Genomic DNA, 11,068 nt, shown 5'->3' with positions numbered 1-11,068 from the left:
AAAGAGTTTTTAGCAAGTACTTACTGTTTCTTTATCTAAAAAGTGGTTCATGTCCTGTCTTATTTTGTAGTTTTCTGCCACTCGTGTCCCCGGGTAACTTGACTTCCTGCCTTGTCCTGTCATCCCCTGTGATTGTCTGATCGTTTCCACCTGTGTCCAATCACCTGCACCTCCCTAGTGTATTTAAGCCGTGTGTCTCTTGTGTCACTTGTCGCGTCATTGTCTATCGTCCTGGATGTTCCTCGTTCCTGCCTGCCTGCCTTTTTGCCCCCTGTTCCTGTGTGTGTTTTGGCCCGTTGGCCTTTTGCCTTTTGATTTTTGACTATTAAAGTCTTCTTTTGTTACTCAAACGCTGCATTTGAGTCCTGCCTTCCCACGCACCCCTCACAGTTAGTCCGTCTTTTAAAAAAAAAATCAGATTTTATTAGTTGGTTATTAGATCAAATTGAGGAAGAGAAAAGAGTTCATTGGGAGAAACAAAGGCAATGACGATACAAATGGAAACAGACAAAAAGAGTAACAAGCTTGAGTCTAATAATCTTGAGTATTCGCTTTGACCTGCTGAGTACCGGCAGGTTAGGTGGGGTTTACACCCTTGTAAAAGCTGAAACAGTCTCAAGCGAAGTTGCCAGCGATGGAAAAGTTCAACAAACTGACTTTCAAATAATCGTTTAATAGTTCTGGCACGCATTGTATTGTTCTATGTGGCAAATCCCACCCATCTGCCACCGAGGCAGAGCCAACACAAATCAAAATAATTATCGTCAAAAAATTATTTGGTTCGTTTTTTTTGGGTCCCTGGTGAGAAAAGGGGGGTTGTGGAGAGATGGAAAAACTGGGAGGTTTATCCTCTCTGTCATGAATCTCTAGCTCCCCCAGTGGGGCGGCACGGGTCTCTCAAGCATTGTGCATCCGTTTGTTGTGTTCTTATCTGTCTTCCATTGAGCCGCAATAAAGAACAGATGCTCTGGGGATGGATGGCTAATCATAACACCCACCTGCACACACGTACACACAATGCAACACACACAGACACACACACACACACACACATCCACAGAACCAAGTCTAACTACTTAAACGGCTGGAATTGTGTATAAAACACACTGATTGAATGATCAGACGGGCCCAAAAAATAAAAATGCATGCGCCTGATCGGTCACACATTCAGAGGCAGTGATGTAGTGGTGGGGAGATGGAACAACGATCAGCTGCGACGCCTCAGGAGAGCAATTCCTGTAAACTGCTGAGGACGCGCGGCCAAGAATAGACTGTCGGGGGGGAAAAGGAAGGGGAGAGAAAGGAAAATGTGCACTGTCACTGCGACCGAACCACCGGCGAAGCCTTGTCACCTGCCAAGAAAAACAGCCATCACCAACAACACCGAAGGGGAAAGAGAGGAGAGACGGACAACGGCACACGGGCCGGACACAGAAAGAGGATATGGAAGCTGGTGTGAAATTAATAATTTGTGGTCAACTTGGAGGTTGAGGCCAGAGGCACGACGTGACCACCCGCATCCCCTGAAGATGATAATGCTGGCCACGAATTAGAGGTGAAGGGCCGGAACGGTAGACGAGGCCAAAGCTGCCGTTTGCGTGGAAGCAACCGATTGTTTTGAGTACAGTTTGTATTCTGATGTCACCCTGCAGCTCCTCTTTTTGCCGACGTACAGCGGAGAACTGAGCAGAGGAATTCCTCCACGTGTCAAACAGAAGGGGGTTGAGTGGCAAACTGACCACTTTAGGCACCGCCAGGCTAAGCTAGCTGCTAGGCCGATTCTCTCTCAACATCCACCTTGCGGAATTGGAATTCTGCTTCCAAGATGATCACACGAGTGTATTTTTGTGTTCAAAAGAACACAATCAAACAACAGTGTCAAAAATACACGCTTTCTCATTACTCATTACTTGTAAGATTTTAAACTTTTGAAGAAAAACAAACGTTTAATCACGATAAATGAATCTCAAAATGTGCGATTAATTAGTTGTTTTTTAATCTATTGACAGCCCTAAAAATACAAATACGAAGCACATATAAATACACACTTTAACATGCGGATTGATACAGCAATTAAGACCGTAAGAACATAGTTCCACGTAGTTGGACCACATATTATTGTAACTTGAATCAACAAAGATGGTGGTGGTGGTGATGACAGAGGAGGCTCCGTTTGTGTAGAAGCTGGAACCTCCCCCTTCCTCCAAAAAGAAGACTTTAGGGTCGGTCTTGCTTGACTTGACTGCCGTTTACTGATTCTATCTTCTTCTGGGTTTGCTGATTGCTGACAGATCGCGTCGCCATTGGCGGAGTCACATGGCCAGTCTCCACCCTGCAGCGTTCCCAAACACAGAAAACAACATTTTATTCTTGTAAATTAAAAGGAACATACCAATGCGTATACATTAAATATGACAGAATAATAGGCCTGAAAATCATTCAGACTAACATTCATCAATATAATATTGAACCATGTGTAAGTGATCAAACACAAAATTTGCTTGGTATCATGGGAGTTGCTGTATTCGCCACCTTCTTCTCCAAATTAGGATTCCTCAGTGTTCATTGTTCAGGTGTTTTTTTTTACCAGTAGCCAAGTTATCAGCAGAGGTCTTCGCATTGCAAAACAAATCCAGACCCAGTGATTAAAACCAGTGAAACACAATTGACACTGTAAACACAGTACATCTCACTACTATCAGCTCTTTTTACCTTACAACTTCCAGATGCCCAATGAGTAAAATCCTTCATCCATCAAGCTCTAAAACGTATGTCTAAAATGTGGCTTTAATCTGGTTAGGAAATCCATTCATGACAGCGTTTGGCCGACACGTGCGCAAAAGTGGATATGGCACCATTCAGAGGCAACCAAACGATGATTTGGTTGCTGTTTTGAAGGTTGATGGAAAACATTTGGCACAAAGTAAGTTCACAACGAATGAACACATGAGTGTTTTCATAGACATTGTAATGTGGAAAGTTGCAGAGTAGTGTCGGTCATGGCTGGTTGGCTCTGACTTCAAACACTATGTAGTGTGCCTGACACCCCTCCACCCACACCACTACTGTATTGTTCTGAAAAGGTGCTAGAATTTGCAGGTCTATTCATTCTTCAATGGCTACTTGAGGCGGTTTAATCGTCTCAGACTTTGGCTGGCTCCCCCATAGTCCGAGCAGCACTGCCTCTAGAGCAGCACTGCCTCTACCCAAAAATGTTGGACAGACTCTGACATGCCATTTGTTGAGTCTGGCATCAATCGAAGAATCAGCCTTGGGGGATTCGGGGGCTCTCTTGGGCCCATTTTGGCCTCTTGGAAATCTAACATTAGCTCAAGTCAATATATTTTTTCATGCACTGTTTACCTGTCAAAACAACCTCACTAAATATATCAGTGTGCTTTAAAACTTGGTAGAGCAAAATGATTTACTCGGGACACACGGATGAGTATGATGTCTTCTTTTCCACGGGCCAATTCATCCCCAAAAAACGTTGAACATCAAATCAAAAACGGAGTTCCCAGTTGGCGGGAGACTGCCAGCATAACCATACAGCTAGTGAACTCTGCTGAAGGCGCGGCTACGCAAGACTCTACCTGCTCGCTGCATTGGATCATTAACACATGACTGGATCCGTTCCAGTCTAATTGACTGGTTGATCCGCAAACAATAAGAACAGGTTTGATTTGGCCAGCGTGTCCCCTCCGTGGCTTTGAGTTGTGTCTTGACAGATTAGGTGAGCTGGGGAGCCGGAGGGAAGCAGGCTAATGGAAGGATCCAACGCTCACTCATGGAGCTGCAACGTGGAACCACAGCAACATGTCCTGTGACTTCAGCTAGCGGCCGGTGGATTTGCCGATTGGCCTGATGTTAAGCAATTCCAAACTGTTAATGCAGGTGCAACACACTCCCTACCCAAATGGTAGCACCCCCCCCCCCCCTCCTCCTCCTCCCTTATGCGAGGTACTTTGGTCACATAAGGATATTTATTGAAAGCACACAAGATGAGAGAACAAGGTCAAACATCTTTTATGTAAAGCTAATAAGAAATAATTAAACCTGGTGTATAATTATGTCTGATTGGAAGTGGTTTAATAGATGACTGCGATTAGGCCGCGTTATCTGTTGATCGAAGGGCTCTGACAGATATGTAATTGCCCTCCGGGGGGCGATTGTGCGAGAACGCCCTATGGGAAGCCCAGATAATACGACTCCTTTCGTGAATTTGCAGCTTTCCGCGGCGACTAAATAGTCTTCGGGTAGCGATGAATGGCTGCCTCTCCAAGGGTCATTATGTTCCGGGTGAGCGGCTGCATTTAGAGGAGACAGCGAGTAAGCCATGGCTCTAGGACTAGAGCTATAAATCTATGTGTGTGTGTGTGTGTGTGTGTGTGTGTGTGTGTGTGTGTGTGTGTGTGTGTGTGTGTGTGTGTGTAAACAATATGTTTTTATGTCTCTGACTGAGTGCGCTGCCTCAAGGCTAACTTGATGCCGTTGGGGGAACTTGCCTGTGCTTGTCTGTCAATCAATTGCCACTTAAGAACACATATAATCAGGGTAGAGCCAAAGGAGTTACCTCTGACCTTTTAAAAGATCAGTGATTGGTGGATTACGACGTTAAACATCAGAATTCTGAAAGCACTCACTGTGAGCTGTGTGTCCCCAGGAGCCGCAGGTGGAAGGTCGGGTCAAAAAAGCTTGGGATACATGTGGACAGTTACATGGTGTTATGGATGATTGATTCTGTACCAAAAACACAATCCTTAGTTGTAAAGTAATCATACAATAAATAGTAATGTAATGTAGTGCATATGTAATGCAATAATGAATAAGAATTTCTGCTGAATACCCCCTCCTTCATTTAAGTAAAATAATGTTTTTATAATTTTGATATATTGATTTTTGTTATTATTATTACTGATATTATGGACTCGCAGAAGGTTTGTTCTCATTTTTCAGTCCTTATGAATACTTCTTTGACATTTTGAAAACGATCATAGTGCGCGTTTAATACCTTCACTTCTACAAGGGGAAAACTGCAAGAAAGCTTGAGTAACGACTCATACGTTCACCTCTGGTTCACACTCACACTCCCTCACCGACATTATGTATGTGTTCCTGTTAAGGCACATGTACTCATCATGACTGACTTTACAGGTTACCAACTGATGTTCTGAGACATGCACGGGCCTGCGGTTGGCGCAATGAGTGACTCACCTATAAAAACACCCTCTGCTGTGATTTACCTAAATCAATCAAATCAAAATAACAACTGGCAGGTTTGTTTGCATATAAACCTGCTTGCATGTTCAATATATATTTTATATATAATCACTTTCAGTACATTATGTATGAGAGTTTCTGAAAGACTTTTCAATATAATAAACTATTTTAGATAATCACTGAACATCTTTCCTTTTTTTAAGAGGTTATTAAAGATTTACTACTGTGTCCTGCACACACTGTATCTAAGAAGGGCACGTAGATGCAGTGACGTCTCCCCCTTTGGTTTGTGTATGTTTGGCATTTGGGACGTCGCGATCTTGTTATATTTTTCAAACATAAATAACAGGAAGGCATTAAGACAGAATGAAGATATTTTTAAGCATGCCATTTTTGTGTATTTATAGCTCTGCGACAAGAACGTCAGGCTGTGTTCTTGCACCCCAAGCGACGTCTGCTTTATACTATCACATCTGTATAAGCAGGATGAGCCATGATAAGTAGACAGAAAGTAAAGTCAAAGCCTGACTGACACTATGAAACAACAAGTCTCTGTGATGGCGAGAAGGCAACCGCGGCCCCCGGGATCAAGGTAAAGCATTGTGACCAAAGCTGCATTGTTGTCGGTATTGTTACGATATAGCGAGACAAAAGTGAACAAAACATATATTTTCGCGCTGGGCTCAGTGCGTTCCAGCTAGTCCGGTTTCCTCCCTCACCCACCTCCCCCAGCAAGACGTCTTTCATGCCATTGTAGAGGTTGCATGCTGGAAACACAATGAACCGAGCTACAACTACACTCCCCTGGCACCAGCGCTGCATTGTGGGACCGGGTAGGAGATGCTGGGTCAAGGGAAGCGTCTGGGTCCTTTTGCACCCACAGCTAACAGTTTACAGATGTGAAAGCAAAGACAAAGCCAGCCGTGTAGAGATGTAGTGACCCTTCTTGTTATTACGAATCATTTTTCATGTTTTTTTTTAGCTTTCTAACTTTACAATATGAATTATTTTCATTTATCTGTTGGAGGCGAGACTACGTGGAGGGTAGAAATCCATCCGACAATTTAATCCAACCTATGGGAGTAACAAAAAAAGGTTTACGCATGTTAATAATTATATCAAAAGTATATTAATCCCCAACACTGAAAACGATGCTAACCCACAACATGTGCTGCGGTTGTATGGTTCTGGGTGCGTTACATGGTGGAGCCTCTTGTCTGCTAAAAGATGGGGTTACACGACGTGCGCAGTGACTGCTCTTAAGGTCTGCACACATGGAGTTATTATGTTGTCGGGGACGCAGTGCAGCGTCTAACGGCATGCTGAACACACTTCACTTCAGGTATCTGCAGACCGAGTCGTCCGCAGCGGGCTTCTACGGCCCGTTGCTCATTGACTTCAGTCAATTTTTGATGCAGGATGTTCTATTATAATGGCTAGCCATCGAAAAACACTTTACCTGCTAATGTCAAAACTACCAGTGTACAGCTGAAGTTACTGTTACGGACACTATAGAGAAGCGTTCTCAAGCATAACGACTAAATTATTCTTGATATTCCTCTTTCTTTGCCTACAAATCCGATTCGCTGATGGAAAAAAAGGATAATTTCTTTTACATACAAACAATCATTAACGGATGGAGGGAGTTTTGTAAACAGGTTCCCACAAGCCGTGTAATAATAAAGGGGACACTGGGAGTTTCTTCATCACCCTGAGCCATGGAGCCCAAGAGGTTAAGTCGGCGATGTGTTGCTTTGGTTAAAGAACCCCACCCCTCGACAGGCCCCTAGGCAACACCCATTCTCTCTAAAGGTAGCAATTACAGCCACCACCCACCTGAATCACACACTCACATGCAACCCCTATTCCTCTGTCTCCTGACCGTGACCCCACTGTCCATCTCCTGTATCTTCTCAGCCCCCCCCCCCCCCACTCCCCTCTCCTAGAGATCAGATTACAGACCTATCTGATAACGGTAAACACTGGCTAAATGTGGGGCCGGGCCTGACTGGGTGCGTCGGTCTTGATGGGGAGGGGTGGGGGTTGTCGGTGAACAATGGGGGCGACCGACCTTTTCTGTTTCGACTTTTTCTCGTAGGAGCCAAACGTCACCGTTGAGGATGTCTGGAAAGAGAGCAAAACAACGCTCTGAAAAGTTCAGCCGTCCATGCTAATGCACATCTTATTCATAACGACACTAAGACGCCGATAACACCGCTGCTGTGCCTCAATTTAGTTTGTTCTCTATTTACACTTCCTAATCCTGAGTTCACAAGTGCGCTCACAATAATAAGTGTTTCTAAATGTAATATCTGGTAAGTGCAAATAAGCTCCGTTAGATCTGAGACAACGCTACTCTGTCCAAACTCTCCACACTATGGAAAACACGTACCAAATGACTTACCTTTTGGTGGCAGTGGAGGAAAACTAATGGGATCATTAGGTGTCATAGAGCACATGATGGTTGAAAACATTAATTTTGTGGCAGTCCATCTGGCCGATCAATGGTGCTGCTTCTAAAAAGTAAGTAAGTGAGTAACAATACGGTTTGAGGTTGGTAAGACAAGGCAAGTAGAGTCTGGTTTCACTACGAACTGATTGCTAATGTCCCTCCATACCTTCCATCTACAGCCATATATCTGAAAATGAGAAATATGGGTTTTTGGGAGACTGGGCAGACAACTAAAAGGTCTGATTAGAAAATGACAAATGAAAATCTAAACTTTTTGGGGAATTCGTTATGCACAGAACATGGTGGGCGGAGTTTCAGTAGAATGTTCGGCTTTTGTCTGTAGACATCTTGGTTTTTGTCCATTGCCAGTTTATTTTTTGCAACCAGAAGGGACACAGCAGGGATAAGATAAGTACAACTGATCTGAATAAGACAGTTCTAGATGACAAAAAAAGGATACAACTCGTTTTTATGAACAGAAAAGACTGAAAACTACCAATTGAAACCATAAACTCATGTTTTCCATCTTGACTGAGGCAATTAATCAAACAAAGTCCTATTCTCACACAAACAGTCTTGTTTTTGCAACCGGAAGAGTCACCTGGTACATTCTTAGCATTCCTTCATACTTTCTTAACAATATTGGGATAGTTTCATAAATAAAGTTAGACAGTAAGATCCGTTGCTACATATCAAAAGAAGGTCCAGTAACCAGCTCTACAAACAGGCTCGTGTGTGTTAACAGTGCGGCCACATACCAGTGTGACAGGCCTCTTTCAAGAAAACAGAAACACAAGTCCTGTGATCACCTGCTGAAGAGAGGCGGGACTCTCATCCGCCGCTACAAGAGCGCTGAGAGATGGACAGATTGGAAGACGGGGGGGGGCCGGATTCCTCAAACACAATCACACACGAGCTGCCGCCTGAGATCCGATCATCACCTGCAAAGATAGACGGACACGCGCGGATAAGGCCTGGACCCCCGCCATTGTGCAGTCACAAACACACAACCATAGAAGCCTCTGTGATTAGACTGGCTATGCTGCAATAACAGTTTCAATCATCCAAAGTAGACCTACAGGGTTTGGTCACGTCGGGTGAGCGGCAACATCACACAAAGGTTCGCTCACCAAACTGCGGTGGTCGTATTTTCCAAGCAAATACTTCAAAACCAGATTTACTTTAGAGGTCACGATCCAGGAGGTCGCAGCATCTGCTGCTGCTAGCTTGGACAAACACTCACGCAAACAAGTTGTGTAATGTACTTTTTCATGCTGGTAAAAAAACACACGCACACAAAAGAGCATGGAGTTGGGAGGCAGGCATCCCCTTGTAGGCATTTCTGCGGGCAGCTGGGCCTCTTTAGTGGTCAAAGCAGACGCAGACACAGTCAGAATTGGAGCAGCATGGAAATTGAAGGCCCTCATTAGCACAGATGATTCAGCCCCTTTTCACAGGGCTGTGTGTGTGCAAGGGGGGGGGGGGGGGGGGGTTTGCAGTGGGGGATGAGAGCTGCATCCGCTTAAATAAGTTGCTTATAACAGAAAGGTCGTGACCTCCAGTACTTGTAAACAGTTCATTTCTTCCCTGTATAGATGCCAGGAGCTAATAGCATTATTACCATTGCTGCTACCGTTGCATTGTTGTCGTCGCGTAATCCCTCGAAGGTAAGCAGCTCGAGACGCGTCGTCTAGGAGGTGGTGGACAAATGTCCTAGTTAAGTTATTCCGGGAAATGCACCTTTTGTACAAATCCAGTAGACATGGATCGACATTCGCATTGATTTGAAGCCCTGCTTCCAGCCACCTGATGAATGTAACACCTATATATATATATATATATATACACTCTCTGTTCGTATTTAGCAGTTTGTACTTATTACAGCAGCTTTAAGGTTTAAGGTTTGTCAAATGCTTCAATAAGCACCTTACTGTTTTTTTCCAAGTTGGCCTGGAAGTTGAAAATTCATTGATCTTGGAAACAGTTTGGAAATGACAAACTGATGGTTTTCTCAACCTTTCAAACTAAATCGTTTGTATGTTTTTTCAAGGACAAATTACCATCCATTGGATAACTGGCCACGGATAATTGGATGAAGTGTCCGTAGGTGGAGAGTAACCCCTTTAATTAATGCAACCCAAAGTAGGCCATGCTGCCTCGGTAACCCCCCCTCCACACACACACACACACACACACACACACACACACACACACACACACACACACACACACATATACACACTGTTTGCGTGACCACCTGAAGCATTGTGGGATATTGGAATAGCCGCCCCCGTCCTTCCTCATCAAAAGCTCAAGCTACTGGAAGAAACACCCACTTCCTCCACATTCCTGAAGGATTTTCCATACAGAGAATAGTAAACAAACCTGCGAACAAAGAGAGAGTTGGTTGGGGGGGCGCACAGACAAGTTAATGTTATTTCCTTCATGTAGTAAATCAAACTAAAGGGCAAGGAGGCGGGCGGGGGAGGGCGGGGGGTGGGGGGGGGGGCTCTTTTTGCGTGGCGGTGTTCATTGTGAGCAGCGATGGCAGCAAGAGCAAGAAAGGGAGCGAAGGCCTTCATCGCCCTCCTCATCCTCCTACTTGCCTCCCCCCAGCTGCCCACGCACACGCGCACACCAAAACGGGAGAGGTTTGCACACCGCCTCGCCGTGCATGGGAGGAGAGAGGAGCCGGCGGTGGGAGGGAGGCCAACTTATCAGCCTTCAGCATGGGAACCTTTGTGTTGTTCGCCCGAACTTGATGCGGAGGGTGTGTGTGGGTTTGTGTGAAAGAAGGAATCTGTAGAGAGGAAGAGAAAAAAAAAAGCCTGTTGTTAACTGACAAGTGCAAACATCTAATCAAGCAGTTAGCAAAAGAAAACAGACAGACAACGGAGAGATTGGCAGCTTTTGTCATATCGCCAGAGGGGATGACAGACACGCGGGTGGTTTGATCCATTAATAACTGGTGTGTTTGTGAAGAAGCTACTATTAGCATTTCACCCCACAGAGCAGGTGAGTATTTGACTTTTCCAGATCTGAGGGCTCACGCTGGCATGCAGCTGTTGACTTTTAAAAAGCGCTGATCTGTACAGTTGTCAGGCGTTTTCCTGCTGGCACACGGGGGCACACGCGAAGCCTTGGCCCCCGCAAAACCTCTGGGCCCCCGCAAAAAAAAAAAAGTTGGCTTCCTACTTTAATGTTCACTCCACTTAGTGCTGACAGTTTCAGAGAGCATGTTGCCTAGGGTCCAGAAACAATACCCCCCCCCCCCCCCCCCCTCCCTTCGACATACGTTAACCCGTGTTACCAGTTTTGCGGAGACTGTCGTTGGATGTGTGAAAAACTCGCCATCTGTCCTAGCGAGGGCCGACCGACTGTGAGTCCTGACCCCGC

General features: G+C 45.0%; 1 long non-coding RNA gene across 2 annotated transcripts; it reads right to left on the bottom strand.

Moving 5' to 3' along the window:
- Positions 1–2,012: 2,012 nt before the first annotated feature.
- LOC120820273 (uncharacterized) lies at positions 2,013–10,229 on the bottom strand. 2 transcript variants are annotated; one of them, XR_013467856.1, is made up of 4 exons: positions 9,930–10,229; positions 7,292–9,362; positions 4,644–4,694; positions 2,013–2,332 (listed from the first exon to the last, which is right to left on the bottom strand). It is a non-coding gene; the product is annotated as an uncharacterized LOC120820273 (long non-coding RNA). The 2 variants fall into 2 exon arrangements; XR_013467855.1 differs by having other exon boundaries at positions 7,292–10,229.
- Between the last annotated feature and the right edge of the window lie 839 nt (positions 10,230–11,068).

This window comes from Gasterosteus aculeatus, chromosome 6, assembly GCF_964276395.1.
Source record: "Gasterosteus aculeatus chromosome 6, fGasAcu3.hap1.1, whole genome shotgun sequence".
NCBI lineage: Eukaryota > Metazoa > Chordata > Actinopteri > Perciformes > Gasterosteidae > Gasterosteus > Gasterosteus aculeatus.
Note: the sequence above shows the minus strand (reverse complement) of the source record. Positions and strands in the feature narration are given on the sequence as shown.